At 46.4% G+C, this 15,117-nt stretch overlaps 1 non-coding gene across 1 annotated transcript; it reads right to left on the bottom strand.

Moving 5' to 3' along the window:
• Nucleotides 1-12,916: 12,916 nt before the first annotated feature.
• On the bottom strand, nt 12,917-13,054 carry LOC119923789. Its single transcript, XR_005448968.1, has one exon. It is a non-coding gene; the product is annotated as a small nucleolar RNA SNORA7 (small nucleolar RNA).
• Between the last annotated feature and the right edge of the window lie 2,063 nt (nt 13,055-15,117).

Below are 15,117 nucleotides of genomic sequence, written 5' to 3'. Positions count from 1 at the left end.
TGGAGGAAAAGAAGAATGGAAAGAGCGATATGTAGATTAGTAAGTGATTAGATAGTAACATGAAGTGTTGTGGGAAGTTGCAAATGTGTAAGTGCAGAGGTGCTGGTTGGGTTGATGAGGCCTAGGGAAAAGAAACATTGATTCTGAAAGTCCTCTTGGAGAAAGTGGGCTTCCAAGAGGGTTTTTTTTTTTTTTTTGCAAATGTGAAGAGCTGTGTTCTGGAGAACTAAAGGGTATAGGTGCTCCAGGCAGAAACACCATCGAAGCCAGGGACTGGAGGAAGGAGAGTTGAGAACAGGGCACTGGGAGGAGGTTATCTGGGCATAGTAGTACAGAGAACAGATACAAGAAGAGAGAGCTCTTGGATTGCCTTGACGCCAGTGATACAGCCTTTATTTTCCTCCTTACAGGGAGCGCTGCCATCGGATTCCCTTTGCTTAATTCATTCAATCGTATTTATTGAGCGCTTACCGTGTGCAGAGCACTGTACTAAGCATTTGATGCTTGACGTGTGTGTGTGTGTATGTGTGTGTGTGTGTGTGTGTGTGTGAGAGAGAGAGAGAGAGAGAGAGAGAGAGAGAGAGAGAGAGAGAGAGAGAGTTAGCGTGTGAGGTGGGGCCAGGGAGGACAGCCTAGCCATGCACAAACAAACCAAGGTCCCTGCAGGGTCTACTGCCGCTCTGCTGACGGGGAGGGAGTGGTAGGAGCTGTGAGAGTGAGGTAGAAGACGGGGGGAGAACCAGGAGAATTGAAGATGCATTGCAGTAGGGGTCAAAGTGCCAGAAATATTAGTAGTTGTATTTACTGAGTGCCTATTATGTGTGATACACCGTATTAAAGGCTTGGGAAAGCTTAATGGAAGACTCAGCCACATTCAGTGTCCGCAAGCAGCTTACATTGTAGGGGAGAAGGTCTGAGTGGAAGGAGAAAATACAAGGCAGAGGCAACATCAAAGTGGGCAAACATAGTTGGGAAGATAAAACTTCTTCTCCTCAGAGCATCGACAGCCTTTTCTGATGGTTGGTCCAAACACCATCAATCCCTACCCAGAAAATGTCTCCAGATGCTGCATCTGACATCAGAAAACCTGACCAAAACTGAAACGCCTTCCCCCCATCACCTGCCTCTCACTGCCCTCAGCTTCGGCTCCCCCTCATCCGTGTTCTCTGCTCCTTGGAGGTCCACCTGCCAAATAGCACCATGCACCAAGCGCCTAGTGCAGTGCACCCCATCAAGTGAGTGCTAAACACATTCTTCTACTACTACCATTGTCTGCTATGCTCTAGATTTGACCCTTCCCTACTCTGGGCTATCAAATATGCTGCCCTCCAAGCCAGGAATGTCTTGCTCCTGTTTCTTGCCAAAGAAGACTTTCTCATCTTCCAAATTTCTGGCCCCAAATTCATGTCCTCCGGAGGTCTTCTGCCAGCCAGGACATGAAAAACACTGAGCAAGTAAGGAGACAGGGACACTGCACATGGCAAAGTGCTCATTTTTTTCCCTTGCAGGCACCTTTCCCTCACCACTAGCATTACCAGACCTTATCTCAAACTCAACATTTCTGAAACAGAACTCACCTTTTCCCCTAAACCCATGCTTCCCTCTAACACTCCCATCTCAGTTGTCGAACCTGACACCCTCCCCATCCCTTACGCCCACAGATACGGTGTTATCCTCACCTCCTTGCTAATATTCAACTCTCACATTCATTCTATTGCCAAATCCTACTTGTTTGTCCAAAATGACATCTGAATCCACATCTTCACCTCAATCCAAACTGCTATCACCTTGGTACAATCTGTTTCCACCAGAGCTAGACTACTGCATAAACCTCCTCGCTGTTCTTCCGTCCTTCAGCCTCTTCCCCTCCAAGCTATAATAGTCAACCCACAACTCTCCTCTACCCAACATTCTCCACTGCTTTCCTGTTTTCTGCAGATCAAGCAGAAACTAATCGCAGTTGTCTTCAACGCTCTCCATCATCTGGCCCCACCTTACCTATCCTTTCTCCTCTCTGACTATTCCTCAGCCCATTCTCTTCATTCCTTCTGAGCCAATCTCCTCTATCGGTCTTGCTCTCAATTCTGTTCCTACAACCCCTTTTGCTTTACCCACGGTAGACTACAGCCTCCCCACATTTCAAGCCCTCCTAAAATCTCACCTCCTTCCATGAACCTTCCCTGATGAACTTCCCAACACTGAGCCCTCAGCCAACTCTAGCATTTAAACACTCATTTCTACTTTCATCAATTATTTATTTTCACTACAATTGAAAATATTTGTCTCCACATTATATTGTAAACACCTTGTGACAAAGGAATGTGTTTTCTATTCTGAACATCCCAAGTGCCTTGTACAGTGCACTACAAATCGTTAGTGCTTAATAAATACTATTACTATGATTACTAGTACTACAACTACTACATTCTCCAACCTGCACCTTTGTAGTTTGTTTTTCATCACTTAGTGCATATTCTCCTTTAAAATTCTCTCCTGATTATCTGGAAGCACTTTACTGTTTTTAAGGTCATTTGGAATTAAATATCTATCTTGGAACATGTTAGAAGCTATTCTTCACAAACAATCACCAACAAATGTTCTGTTGATTTTTTTTCACCCATCCCGTAAATAACTTTAAATTTGGTCCTTCCCTTTTCCGTTGCAGAGAGCTACTCTCACTTCACTGAAATGACCAATGTCTCCTTGGTTACCTACTTCCTCCTGATGGGATTTTCTGATATCAGGAAGCCTCAGGTCATTCATCTCATTTCACTGAAATGACCGACGTCTCCTTAGTTACCAACTTCCTACTGATGGGATTTTCTGATATCAGGAAGCCGCAGGTAGTTCATGCCGCACTGTTCCTTCTGGTCTACCTGGCCTCCCTGACAGGGAATCTACTTATCATAACCGTGACCATTCTCGACCGGCACCTCCACACACCCCTGTACGTCTTCCTCAAGAATCTGTCCTTCATAGATATCTGTTACTTCTCTTCCACTGTCCCTAAATCGATCGACATCTCCCTGACCCAAAACAGGTCAATATCTTACTTGTTCTGTGCCACACAGGTCTTACTGGTGGTTTGGCTGGCTGCTTCAGAGTTTTTCGTCCTCACAGCAATGCCATATCACCGCTATGCTGCCGTCTGCCGCCCCCTGCGCTATGAGGTCATGATGTGCATAGACGCCTGTGTCATCATCATCATCAATCGTATTTATTGAGCGCTTACTATGTGCAGAGCACTGTACTAAGCGCTTGGGAAATACAAATTGGCAACTTCTTCTGTGTGAAGAAGTTGGCAGCTTCCTGGCTCAGCGGGAGTCTGTTTGGTTTCTTGCTTTCTGCTTCAACATTCTCTCTGTCCTTTAGTGGGTCCAATGCTGTCCAGCAGTTCTCCTGTGATGTCCCCTTCCTGCTGAAGGTCGCCTGCTCTGAGTACCACATAGCAATTGATGTTACTGTGTCTGCTGGAGTAACTTTAGGTGTCATCTGTTTCATTTACATCTTCCTGTCCTACATTCACATCTTCTTTGCCGTGCTGAGGATGCCACCCACTGAGGGCCAGGCCAAAGCCTTTTCCACCTGCCTGCCCCACATCAGTGTCATCATCATTTTTTTCTCTACTGGGTGTTTGCCTACCTCAAACCCCCCTCGGTCTTCCCCTCGGTTGAAGATCTTTTGGTGTCTGTGTTCTACGCCGTGGTGCCCCCCACTCTGAACCCTCTCATTTATAGCTTGAAGAATAAAGATGTGAGCTCTGCACTGGGGAGGGCCCTAAAGGGGATATTCCCCTGCCTTCCTCTCTCGAGTAAATTGTCCATTTTCTTGTGCTGATAATCCCAATCCCTCATTAGAAGGATTGTCTTCAGATTTTTCAAGATATAGAGCTGTCCTCCAGCCCCAAAGAGAAAACCTTGGAAGGGCAGTTTTCGAATGTGTGCTGTTGAGGCTGAGCAGGTCGTTGTAGTCCTTCTTGATGAGCATGCAAGGATGTCACCTTGATATCTATTAGATTTGCTTGGGAGGAATCAAGGCATGAACTGGGGTGCTGTGAAAGAAGAGAAAGGGGGTAGATAAGAAGGAGACAGGTAATGGAAAGCCTCAAAGCTGAGGCCTAAGTGACTCATATTCAATAGGTTGTCAATAGATGTCATAAATGTCATTGATTGATTATGGTTTATGTGAGATGGAATGAGTGGCCATTGGGCGTTTTAGCTCTGTCCAGTATTTTTCAAAAAGATGTGTACTTACCAAATACCAGCAGTGCTGACTCAAGCGAGTTAAAGTGATCTATCTAGCCCTACAAAATGGGAATTGATTCAAGCCTATTTGCTTTTTCATTCCCCACTCTCCACATGGAATATTCACCCATTTTGTCTCCATTTGTCATGATGTCTTAGTTTTCATTGATTGATTCATTCAATTCATTCAGTCATTTTTATTGAGTGCTTAATGTGTGCAAAGCACTGAACTAATCGCTTGAGAGTGTACATGCTAACAACAACTACCTACCGAACTACCTACCATCCTACCATTCCTTTCCAAACTCCTAGAACAAGTCGTCTACACCCACTGCCCCGAATTCCTCAACGCCAACTCTCTCCTTGACCCCCTCCAATCTGGCTTCCGTCCCTCATACTCCACCGAAATTGCCCTCTCAAAAGTCACCAGTGACCTCCTTCTTGCCGAATCCAACGGCTCCTACTCTATCCTAATCCTCTTCGACCTCTCAGCTGCCTTCGACAATGTGGACCACCCCATTCTCCTCAACATGCTATCCAACCTTGGCTTCACAGACTCTGTCCTCTCCTGGTTCTCTTCTTATCTCTCCGGCCGTTCATTCTCAGTATTCTCTGAGGGCTTCTCCTTCCTCTCCCATCCCATTACTGTAGGGGTTCCTCAAGAGTCAGTTCTTGGTCCCCTTCTGTTCTCTATCTACACTCACTCCCTTGGTGAACTCGTTCACTCCCATGGCCTCAACTATCATCTCTACGCTGATGTCACCCAATTCTACATCTCTGTCCCTGCTCTCTCTCCCTCCCTTCAGGGTCGGATCTCCTCCTGCCTTCAGGACATCTCCACCTGGATGTCTGCCCGCTATGTAAAACTCAATATGTCCAAGACTGAACTCCTTATCGTCCCTCCCAAACCCTGCCCTCCCTGACTTTCCCATCACTCTACACGGCACTACCATCCTTCCCGTCTCACAAACCCGCAAACGTGATGTCATCCTAGACTCCGCTCTCTCGTTCACCCCTCACATCCAATCCCTGACCAAAACCTGTCGGTCTCACCTCCACAACATCGCCAAGATCCGTCCTTTCCTCTCCACCCAAACTGCTGTCTTGCTGGTTCAATCTCTCATCCTATCCCGACTGGATTACTGCATCAGCCTCCTCTCTGATCTCCCATCCTCCGGTCTCTCCTCACTTCACTTCATACTTCACGCTGATACCCGGATCATCTTTGTGCAGAAACGTTCTGGGCATGTTACTCCCCTCCTCAAAAATCTCCAGGGGCCACCGGTCAACCTACGCATCAAGCAAAATGTCCTTACTCTCAGCTGCAAGGCTGTCCACCACCTCGCCCCCTCCTACCTCACTTCCCTTCTCTCCTTCTATAGCCCAGCCCGCACTCTCCTATGCTCTGCCGCTACCCTCCTCACGGTACCTCGTTCTCGCCTGTCCAGCCGTCGACCCCCGGCCCACGTCCTCCCCCTGGCCTGGAATGCCCTCCCTCCACACATCCACCAAGCTAGCTCTCTTCCTCCCTTCAAAGCCCTACTGAGAGCTTACCGCCTCCAAGAGGCCTTCCCAGACTGAGCCCCCTTTTTCCTCTCCTCTTCTCCACCCCCCGCCCTACCTCCTTCCCCTCCCCACTGCACCTGTATTTATGTTTGTAAAGATTTATTACTCTATTTATTTTACTTGTACATATTTACTATTCTATTTATTTTGTTAGTGATGTGCATTTAGCTTTAATTCTATTTGTTCTGACGACTTGTCATCTGTCCACATGTTTTGTTTTGTTGTTTGTCTTCCCCTTCTAGACTGTGAACCCACTGTTGTGTAGGGACCGTCTCTATATGTTGACAACATGTACTTCCCAAGCGCTTAGTACAGTGCTCTGCACACAGTAAGCGCTCAGTAAATACGATTTAATGAATGAATGAATGAACAAAATGACACATTCCTGCCCATAATGAGCTCATAATCTAGAGTCTAAATAAATAGATAAATAAATAAATAAATTACAGATATATATATATATATAGATATATATAGATATATCTATATATATCTATGTATATCTATATATATATGTGTATATGTGTTGTGGAGATGGGATGGAGGATGAATGAAGGAGCAAGAAAGCGTGGCAAAGAAGGGAGTAGGAGAAGAGGAGAGGAGGGCATAGTCAGAGAAGGCTTCTTGGAGGAGTTGTGCCTTCAATAAGGTTTTGAAATGGGCGAGAGAAATTATCTGTCTGATATGAGTAGGAAGGGCAATACACGACAGAGGAAGGATATGGGCATGAGGTCGCGGCGGCAAGATAGATGAGATAGAGGTAGAGTGAGAATGTTAGCATTAGAGGAGTGAAGATGTGGGCTGGGTTATAGTAGGAGAGTAGTGAGGTGAGGAAAGGTGATTATGTGCTTTAAAGTCAATGGTGAAGAGTTTTTGTTTGATGCAGAGGTGGATGGGCAACGACTGGAGTTGCTTGAGGAGTAGGGAAACATGGTCTGAACATTTTTGATGGAAAATTATTCGGGCAGCAGAATGAAGTGTGGACTGGAGTGGAGAGCGACAGGAGGCAGGGAGGTCAGCAAGGAGGCTGAAACAATAATCAAGGCGGGATAGGATAAGTGCTTGCATTAATGTGGTAGCAGTATGGACGGAGCTAACAATCTGTAGGAGAAGATGGTCTTCAGACTTCAAAGAGTGCATGTAAGAGGTTATAATAGGAGGTAGGTCAAGTGTAGCAGGAAGAAAAATAACAGGACCATTAATTGAAAATACAAATGCAAATTAGAATAAATGTATACATGAATTCCTAAGTGCTGAGGATATGAATAAAATAGTAAAAGAAATGACACAAATACTCATTGCCATTTTATTGAATTCTGAAAGCTACAAAAACTCAAAGGTACACCAGGTCCTTTGCTAAACGGGGAAGGCAAACTGAGGAAGAGACTGGGAAGTGAAGGAGTATCACACCCTGACTGACACCACTCACGGATGAAAAGCTATTTCCTCCTATATTAGGTTTACTTGAGCCAAGCTGTGGATCGATTTACTCCAGAACAGACCCATGGTTTGGGAAGAATATTCCTTTATTCTTCCACAGTGCTCTTTTCCAATCGTGTGATGACAACATGTGTTATAACAGATCTAGGAACATACATATTGGGAGAGAAGAGAGAAGCCCCAAAAGGAGTTGGGAGAATGGGTGGATATTAGAGTTTAAGGTGGGGTCCAAATCTCCTCACTCGTCATCACCGCAACAAGGCATGGAATGTGGGGAGAAGCTGAAATGAGGTGACGATGGAGTGGGCAGTGAGGCACCCTACATTCTGTGCAACAGATTTCAAATTGCCCAAATTCCAGGGCAGAGGAAGCTTCAACTGTCATCTCTACGCTGATGACACCCAAATCTACCTCTCTGCCCCTGCTCTCTCTCCCTCCCTCCAGGCTCACATCTGCTCCTGCCTTCAGGACATCTCCATCTGGATGTCTGCCCGCCATCTAAAACTCAACATGTGCAAGACTGAGCTCCTTATCTTCCCTCCCAAACCCTGCCGTCTCCCTGACTTTCCCATCACTGTTGACGGCCCTACCATCCTGCTCGTCTCACAAGCCCGCAACCTTGGTGTCATCCTCCACTCCACTCTCTCGTTCACCCCTCACATCCAATCCCTCACCAAAACCTGCCGGTCTCACCCCCGCAACATTGCCAAAATCTGCCCTTTCCTCTCCATCCAAACTGCTACCCTGCTCATTCAATCTCTCATCATTTCCCAACTGGATTACTGCATCAGCCTCCTCTCCTATCTCCCATCCTCCTGTCTCTCCCCATTTCAATCCATACTTCACATCGCTGCCCGGATCGTCTTTGTGCAGAAACGCTCTGGGTATGTTATTCCCCTCCTCAAAAATATCCAGTGGCTATCAATCAACCTATGCATCAGGCAAAAACTCCTCACCCTCGGCTTCAAGGCTCTCCATCCCCTCGCCCCCTCCTACCTCACCTCCCTTTTCTCCTTCCACAGCCCAGCCCACACCCTCCGCTCGTCTGCCACTATTCTCTCTGTGCCTCGTTCTTGCCTCTCCTGCCGTCGAACCCCGGCCCACGTCATCCCCCTGGCCTGGAATGCCCTCGCTCCTAACATCCGCCAAGCTAGCTCACTTCTTCCCTTCAAAACCCTGCTAAGAGTTCACCTCCTCCCGGAAGCCTTCCCAGACTGAGCCCCCATCTTCCACTCTCCCTCCTCCCCCTCCCCATCCCCCCGCCTTACCTCCTTCCCCTCCCCACAGCACCTGTATATGTATATATGTTTGTATGTATTTATTACTCTATTCATTTATTTTATTTGTACATATTTATTCTATTACTCTATTTTTATTCTATTTTATTCTGCTAATATGTTTTGTTTTGTTGTCTGTCTCCCCCTTCTGGACTGTGAGCGCGCTGTTGGGTAGGGACCGTCTCTATATGTTGCCAATTTATACTTCCCAAGCGCTTAGTACAGTGCTCTGCACACAGTAAACGCTCAATAAATACGATTGAATGAATGAATGAATACATACGATTGAATGAATGAATGAATGAAAAAGGGCATTCCCTTCACCAACACATGGCTTAGATCCTTCTTTCTTCCCGAATCTCCCTCTCCCTCCAAATTTGCCCAGATTGATGTTTCTTCTCCCCACGCCAAATCAGGCCAGATTACACATTACACCTCTGCATTTACACATTCACAACTGCTCATTGCACTTCCCTACCTATAGATTCACATTGCTAAGCACGTATTAAGCTGTGCATCAACCTTTCCATTCTTAAATCCCCCTAGCCGTAACTTCTTTGGATCAGTCTAGCTCAGCAGACTGGTACATCCAGGAGGGAAGGGATTGAACTTTTTTTTACCTGCATTGTGTTCACCCAACATTCCTGCATGGAAGAGTTGAGGATAGCGCTCGTGGTCTAGAACCAATCACACTCTCTCATTTCCTCCCCTTCATTTCTCACCAGAAACATTTTCTGACATCCACGACCCCCTCCCTCATGGCCAAAGTGACCACAGCATAATGCTGACACTGTGCTGCAAGGCTCCAGCTGGGCATGTTAACTGGAAGGACGTAGATGAGGAAGGAGAGATGAGTGATGGTTGAGGCCACTGCACTGTCAAATACTGACCCTCGTGAAAGCCCATCTGCCCCTCTGAGGATGTAACCCTGCCCCGAAGTCTGACACTGGCCCTATGTGTCAACATGTCCACTGAATCGCTCCATCTCTTGCATCCCCATCATGGTCTATCCCTCCCCCTCCAATGCCCCCGGTCACACTCACTGGGGCAGTGTAAGGCTGGAGGGATCTGACCTCTGGTTGCTTGGGATGGTCCTTTCTCCACTCCAGTTCTTGGTTGCAACTGGCTATTAAGGCAGGGACAGTATGTCACCCTCAGACCCTCCCTTACCTCCTGTCGGCAGGGAGATGTTTTTCAGAGATTCCCCCATCCCCAAGGATAAAGCAGCCAATGCTCTGTGGGGAACCTCTAGAGGATCAACTCAGGTGGGACCTCGTGTCCTGGCCGATGCCAAAATCCTCTGCCTGTGAGGTCCCTGAGTTCCTATTGAGATAAAGGCCCAGTCCCTAAAACTGCAGCAATGGTGCTGCACCCCAGGGTTCCCATGGAAACAACAGCATCTGCATCCCAGCACCCCAAAGATTTCTAATATTACTGACAATCTACATCAACTGTGGGTGGTTTCAGCTTCATCTGATATACAACCTTAGACAATCAGCTTCTCATGATCGATTTCATTTTCTGACACCTTCTGATTGCAAATTTAGAGAGATTTGATCAAGAGATTACTCTGAATCCATCCTATGATACTCTCCCAGGCTGAGTGGGGTGGGGCAGGGGACTAAGGTTCTGAGAATGGGGTGATGGGAAGGAGAAATTCCTGACTTGAAGAAGAATAAGATGGAAATGGCTCCTCCTGTTGAGATGATTTACTAACCTGGGTTCTGGAAACTAGAGTTCTATCGGTGAATGTCTCAGTATTTTTTCAAAAACCATTATTATTATTATTTTTATTATTTGGTGTGAACAATTTCTGTGTCAAAGTCTGTGCCACGTGATGATACATAATTCAATCGAACGATGGTATTTGTTGAGTGCTTACTGTGTGCATTATATTGTACTAAGCGCTTTGAAGAGTATAATACAATGGAGTTGGTAGATACCATCCTTGCCCACAATGAGGTTACAGCCCAAAGATGAAATAACAATACAAACGGACATGTTTCCTATTCCACAAGGGCTCAGAGTCTAAGCGGTTGTGAGATCCCAGGAATGGTAAAACACTAACGCCAGATCACACAGCAGTCCAGTGGCTGAGCTGGGATTAGACACCCATTCACATGCTATCGAGCCATTAGGCCTCCTAGGAAATGCATTGCCACTCACGACCTAATTTTATTAGCCAACCTCCCAGACCTTGACAAATCCTGAATATCCAGACTTGTTTTTTGGGAATCTGGGTAGTGATGTATATGGATATGTCTAAGGGCAATTCCTCTTTTAAAGCGATGGTAGGGGATTATTAATATATGGACACAGACATTTTGTCCCAGAATGGATGCTGAGGAAATGTCTCCTTTAGGCTGCCCAGGGCAGCCTTCAGGTCCCTGTTCATCAGGCCATAGATAAGGGGTTTCATAGTGGGGGGCACCACAGTGTAGGACATGGAAACCAGCAGATCCAGAGCAGAGGTCATGCCTGAAGGTGGTTTGAGATAGGCAAATGCTCCGGTAAAGAGAAAAATGATGATAACAGTGAGTTGGGGCAGGCAGGTGGAGAACGCTTTGGCCCGGCCCTGAGAATACAGCATCCTCAGCAAAGCAGAGAAGATGTGGACATAGAAGTTCCCTCGTCCCCCTCTCCATCCCCACCGTCTTACCTCCTTCCCTTACCCACAGCACCTGTATATATGTATATATGTTTGTACATATCTATTACTCTATTTATTTTCCTTGTACATATCTATTCTATTTATTTTATTTTGTTAATATGTTTGGTTTTTTTCTCTGTCTCCCCTTTCTAGACTGTGAGCCCACTGTTGGGTAGGGACTGTCTCTATATGTTGCCAACTTGTACTTTCCAAGCGCTTAGTACAGTGCTCTGCGCACAGTAAGCGCTCAATAAATACGATTGATTGATGTAAAAAAAAACCAAATGACATCTAAAACAATCGCAATAGCCACACTCACATCTATGGTAATGTGGTAATGTGGTTGTCAGAGCAGGAGATCCTCAGCATAGGGGCGACATCACAGAAGAACTGCTGAACAGTGTTGGACCCACAAAAGGTCAGGGAGAAGGTAGAAGCTGAAAGCAAGATTCCAAACAGACCCCCACTGAACCTGACGCTGCTAATATGCACATTCAGTCTGTTTGGCTCATGCTGAGCTCATAAAGCAGGGGGGAGCAGATGGCGACATAGCGGTCATAAGACATTGCAGTGAGGACAAAAAACTCTGAAGCAGCAAACATGACCACTAGGAAGAGCTGTGAGGCACAACCCAGAAAGGAGATGGAGCTGTCACTGGTCAAGAAGTTGAGAATGAATTTGGGTACCATTGTAGATATGTAGCAGAGGTCCATGAATTACATGTTCTTGAGAACTTGGGAGTGTGGAGATGTTGGTAGAGGATGATGATAGCAACAGTGAGGAGATTCCCCTGAAGGGAATCTAGGTAGACAAGTAGGAACAGCGTGGAATAGACAGCTGCAGCTCCCGGATGTCAGAGAACCCCAGGAGGAGGAATTCAGCCACCGTGGAGATGTTGGACATTTCTGGGAGATGATGCTGACTCCCTGGAAAGGAAGAGGGGAACTTCAATTTAGAAACATTGGCATTCCCTCCAGACTCTAAGTTCCTTTTGGGCAGGTAACACTTCTACAAATTATATCATATTGTACTCTCTCAAGCAATTAGTACAGTGCTCTACACACTGTAAGTGATCAATACATATGATTGATTGACATTTTAATTAATAAAGCAGCTGTATTCATTGATCACCTATAGAGTTCAATAGCATGGATACATGTAGAGTTATGAATACATTAATCAATAGCTCAATGGTAGTTACTGAATAGCACTGTACTAAGTACTTGGGAGAATTCAATCCAACTGACTTGACAGATCTTTTCCTGCCCACCAGGAGGCAACAGTATAGTGGGTAGACTATGCATACCATAAATGCTTAATAAATATGATGTATTGATAGCATCGATTAAGTAATCAACACTAATTTCTTTTGGAGTTTGCCAGCGATTAGAACAGTGCTTCACACACAGTGAGCCCTTAACAAATAGCATCATCATTATTATTAGATCAATCTGTTGTATTTATTTGCCAGCTGTAGTGTTAAATAGTATTAATATATGCAGTGGTCTGGCATGTCTTGACTTACGCTGTCGATTCACCTTCGACCCATAGCGACTCCATGGACGCATCTCTCCCAGAATGCCTCACCCCCATCTGCAAACGTTCTGGTACTGTATCCGTAGAGTTTTCTTGGTAAAAATAGAGAAGTGGTTTACCATTGCCTACTTCCATCCAGTAAACCTGAGTCTCCACCCTCGACTCTCTCCCCTGCCACTACTGACCAGAACAGATGCGTTTAGAATAGCAGCAGATTGCCTTCCACTCGCTAGCTACTGCCCAAGCTAGGAATGGAATGGGTATCCCTCTGCTTGACTCTCCCTCCCTTGGCTGAGACTGGTAGAGTACTGGAAGCTCTCCAGGTGTGATCCTGAGAGGGGGCAGGGGTATGTACCCATCAATTAATCAAGCAATGGTATTTACTGAGCACTAGTGGCTCAGTCTTAATTCCCATTTTACAGATTCAATATTTGAGGCACAGAGAAGCAAAGTGCCTTGCCCAAAGTCACCCGCAGACAAGGGGCAGAGCCACGATTAGAACCCAGGTCCCCGATTGGGTAGGGATTGTCTCTATCTGTTGCCAAATTGTACTTTCTTTCCAAGAGCTTAGTACAGTTCTCTGCACACGGTAAGTGCTCAATAAATATGATTGATTGAATGAATGAATAGCAGAGGCAGAATTAGAACCCAGGTTCTACCACTACCACTACTCTTTGCCTCTCCCTGGGCCCAGACACACTTTTTCCCTGGAAGAAGATGGGAGAAACTTATCTCTGGCCTTGAATGCCCTCCTTCCACACATCTGCCAAACTAGCTCTCTTCCTCGCTTCAAAGCCCTATCGAGAGCTCACCTCCTCCAGGAGGACTTCCTAGACTGTGCCCCCCTTTCTCTTCTCCTTCTCCTCCTCCCCTTCCCATCTCCCCTCCTTCCTCCCTTTGCCCTACCCTTTTCCCCTCCCCACAGCACTTGCATATATTTGTACATATTTATTCCTCTATTTTATTTGTACATATTTATTACTCTATTTTATTAATGATGTGCATATATCTATGATTCTATTGATTCCGATTGTACTGACACCTGTCTACTTGTTTTGTTTTATTGTCTTTCTTCCCCTTCTAGACTGTGAGCCCCTTGTTGGGTAGGGACCATCTCTATATCTTGCCGATTTGTACTTACGAAGCTCTTAATACAGTGCATTGCACACAGTAAGCGCTCAATAAATACGATTGAATGAAACTACCTGCATTCGCACCTACTCAGCCCACCCATGTTATTGGATTATTTGCTCCTCTCCCCAGACGTTTCCTCTCCTATCTCCCCTATAACAGCTTCACCCTTTTCCAGAATTACCATCCACAGGACTCCCTCCCCCACCGCCTCAGAGACAATTCAGCCATGAGCCTCTGGACTCTCCTTGCCGTTAGCCTTCTTGATTTGACTGACCCATGGAAAATTCAACCTTCTACTCTGGGCAACACTCGCTTATGTTATTGTTACTATTGCACGTGAATTGTTAACTGCTCTCAGTTCTGTCATTTACCTCGCTGAACTCACCATGATCTTTCAATTCCCCGGCTCCCATCTACCCTTCCCAATCCTCACCTTCCCCTTCCCCTCTCCCACCCAGCTCTTTTCCTCCCTTTGTTCCGCCACCACCCGTCCTCCCCGCCCTCTCCCTAGAATCCCGCTGCCCCAGCACCAACCTTCATCCTAATCCTTTTGAGCAGTTCCCCGCCAAACCCCTCCCTTCCCCCCTACCCCCATCCCAACCGATCCCTGTTCTCCTGTCTCAACGCCACCCTTCATCTTCCTCTGCCTGCCCAGAGCCCCGCCAACACATTCCCATACACACCCTCTCCATCCCCAACACCCTTCCCCCTTTCTCCCCTCCCTCCACAGCTCCTGCCAATGAGGCCGAAGAGAACTCACGCTCCATAATAGGTAAGCTGCCCTTCATTTGCAACCTGTTCCTTTCCCGCTCTCTCTTCCTACTCGCCCTCACTGAAAACCTGCCTCACCCCGGATGACATGGTGTCTTCTGCTGCTCTCTCCAGCGGAGGTCTCTTCTTCTCCCATTCCCCCAGACTCACAGGGAAAGGAGGAGGTGTCGGCTTCCTTAATACACCCCAATGCAGCTTTCGCACCATCCGTCCTCCCCCTTCCCTTTCCTTCCCCTCCTTTATCCGCCTCTACCACCCCCTCCAGGTTCTTGTAGCCGTCATCTACCGTTCCCATGGCCCCACCTCCAACGTCTTTAACCATTTTGACCCTTTTCTGACCTTCTTTCTCTCTTTTTCCATTACCATTCTGATCCTCGGAGACTTCAACATCCACATGGATGTTCCCGGTGACTCGGGAGTATTTGTACGCATTTATTATTCTATTTATTGTATTAATGATGTGTATATATCTACAATTCTATTTATCTATTTTGATGCT

This window comes from Tachyglossus aculeatus, unplaced genomic scaffold, assembly GCF_015852505.1.
Source record: "Tachyglossus aculeatus isolate mTacAcu1 unplaced genomic scaffold, mTacAcu1.pri scaffold_263_arrow_ctg1, whole genome shotgun sequence".
NCBI classification, from domain to species: domain Eukaryota; kingdom Metazoa; phylum Chordata; class Mammalia; order Monotremata; family Tachyglossidae; genus Tachyglossus; species Tachyglossus aculeatus.
This window is presented reverse-complemented; position numbering and strand designations above follow the sequence as displayed.